The 2695-nt window shown below is 42.3% G+C and overlaps 1 non-coding gene across 1 annotated transcript; it reads right to left on the bottom strand.

Moving 5' to 3' along the window:
- Window positions 1–2393: 2393 nt before the first annotated feature.
- Window positions 2394–2466, bottom strand: TRNAR-CCU. Its single transcript has one exon. It is a non-coding gene; the product is annotated as a tRNA-Arg (tRNA).
- Between the last annotated feature and the right edge of the window lie 229 nt (window positions 2467–2695).

Below are 2695 nucleotides of genomic sequence, written 5' to 3'. Positions count from 1 at the left end.
CAGTGGTAACATAGCTGGCACTGCTCTACCAATGCTCTATGGTATTGTACAGTGACACTTCAAATGTTTATTTGTTGTGTTTGTTTTTTTGTGTGTGCATTATTTGTTCAAGAAGCATTATAAATCTATTACAGTACAGTACTATATAGCCAATTGCACTAGTTGGACACCTAGGCTATCTTTGTTGAACTTACATACAAACTGGACTTACCAATGTGCTCTCAGAATAGAATTTGTTCGTATGTAGGAGAATTACCAAAATCACTGCAGATGGTGACTGCAGCCATGAAATTAAAAGACGCTTACTCCTTGGAAGGAAAGTTATGACCAACCTAGACAGCTCATTAAAAAGCAGAGACATTACTTTGCCAACAAAGGTCTGTCTGGTCAAGGCTATGGTTTTTCCAGTGGTCATGTATGGATGTGAGAGTTGGACTGTGAAGAAAGCTGAGCGCCGAAAAATTGATGCTTTTGAACTGTGGTGTTGGAGAAGACTCTTGAGAGTCCCTTGGACTGCAAGGGGATCCAACCAGTCCATCCTAAAGGAGATCAGTCCTGGGTGTTCATTGGACAGACTGATGCTGAAGGTGAAACTCCAATACTTTGGCCACCTCATGCGAAGAGTTGACTCATTGGCAAAGACCCTGATGCTGGTAGGGATTGGGGGCAGGAGGAGAAGGGAACGACAGGGGATGAGATGACTAGATGGCATCACCAACTTGATGGGCATGAGTTTGAGTAAACTCCGGTAGTTGGTGATGGACAGGGAGGCCTGGCATGCTGCGGTTCATGGGGTCACAAAGAGTCGGACACGACTGAGCGACTGAACTGAACTGAACTGAGGAGAATTACTGTACTTCCATTTTACAATCTATTTCAGATCATCAAGAGGTTCTAGGTATATTTGAGATAGTTAAGAGATATCCAGATTAGAATATCCCCGGCCCTTCTATGAGGAGCCTTAGGAAAGTACAGGCTGACTTGGGAGAGACTAGCCATGGGACATTCGTATGTTCGGTCAGTGGCACTGGGAACAGAGCTCACATTTCATGTCTGGATTGATGTCACTCTCCTTTTTCCACAGACCTGAGAAGGAAGATGAGTTAACAGTGATGACATCATATGTTAGTTATGTCTGTTCTCTTCCCCATGTTTCCCACATCCGGTAGGTCAGTAAATCTCATCAAGTCACCCACGCCCAGGTATATGCCTGTGAATCCCCCTGCAATGACTTTCACTCAGACTCTCATCATCACTAAGCTGTGATCACCATTATGTCCTTCAATGGGAGGCCCCCATACTGCCCATTTGCTCCTACCTCCCAGCCTGTTGTCAGGGTCATCCTTCCAAACCATCTATAAAGTCAGACTCACTTCAAGTTCCCTTCACTGCAGGGAACCATTAGCAATTCCAAATAATTCAAAGTGATTTAAATTCTTACTTCAGTCTATTAAAGATATAACTACTATTACAAATTCAGTCTATTGAGAAAATGCAAAATGTAGGCAGATTGGAATGTTCCCCTTTAAGAATATGGGAAATTCCAAATATTGATACTAAACAATTTTTCTTTTTTATGCCTTTCCCATTTTTAAAACAATGTGGTGATATCTTCTACTTGCTTAAACCACTCCAGCATCTCCCCCTCTTCATGAGTCAAAAGCAAAACAAGACAAGCAAGACCTCAGTTTCTTGGCACATTTGTTCATTATTTATTTACCTTTCCACTGACTCATTTCATTCATTAATTGACTGTCTCACCTATGCATTCTCTGACATGGGAACTCATTCACCTATTCCTCTTTTAGACATTTCATGAGGACCTATAATATTGTAAATATGGCAGTGGGTCCTAGGTTCTCAGGGTGTCCATGAACTGGTGTAGAGTCCTTTGCTGCTTGGTGGAGCTTGACATGGTTCACCAACCTGCCAAATTTCCTTAGGCATCCAGAATGCCATGTGGGAATAAAGTGCAAGTTGATGATTTCTTAGGTAGTTTCTGGACAATTCACTCATGTCCAGGGAGGAAACTGTTGTAATCAAGTCAGTCTCCTCAAGATCTCATGCCTCAAACCATCTTCTTCTTTGTTGTTAGAATGCATGAGTTCTTCCCCCCCCCCCCTCAGGTTCTGAGCTAAAGTGGATGAAATGAATGTAATTAACCTGATCTGCTTGACCAAGATGTGGTGGCTGACAAAGGCCAGTTATAAAGGGGATTTCAGAGAGGATGAATACTTTTTAAAAATTAGCTAATTAATTAATTTGGCTGTGCTGGGGTCTTGCAGCACAGGGGATCTTCTATTTTTCTTGCAACATGAGGTATCCTTTAGTTGCAGCATGCAGAATCTTTAGCTATAGCATTCAAACTCTTAGTTGCAGCACGTGGGATCTGTTTCCCTGACCAGGGATTGAACCTGTGCCCCCTACATTAGGAGTGCAGAGTCTTAGCCACTGGACCACCAGGGAAGTCCCAAGGATGAATACTTTAATATATCATTTCATCACTCACTCTTTCATGGAACCCCCTTGACATCTATCCAGCCACCCATGTCCTCACCTAACCACTTACTCTTTCATCCACTCATGTATTCACTGATGTATAATTGATTGACTCATTCATTCATTCATCACACTTGTTTTCATCCATCATTCACTCATTCAAACCAATATTTTCTGAGCGTCTGGCCTGGTTAAG

This window comes from Cervus elaphus, chromosome 13 (assembly GCF_910594005.1).
Source record: "Cervus elaphus chromosome 13, mCerEla1.1, whole genome shotgun sequence".
Lineage (NCBI taxonomy): Eukaryota > Metazoa > Chordata > Mammalia > Artiodactyla > Cervidae > Cervus > Cervus elaphus.
This window is presented reverse-complemented; position numbering and strand designations above follow the sequence as displayed.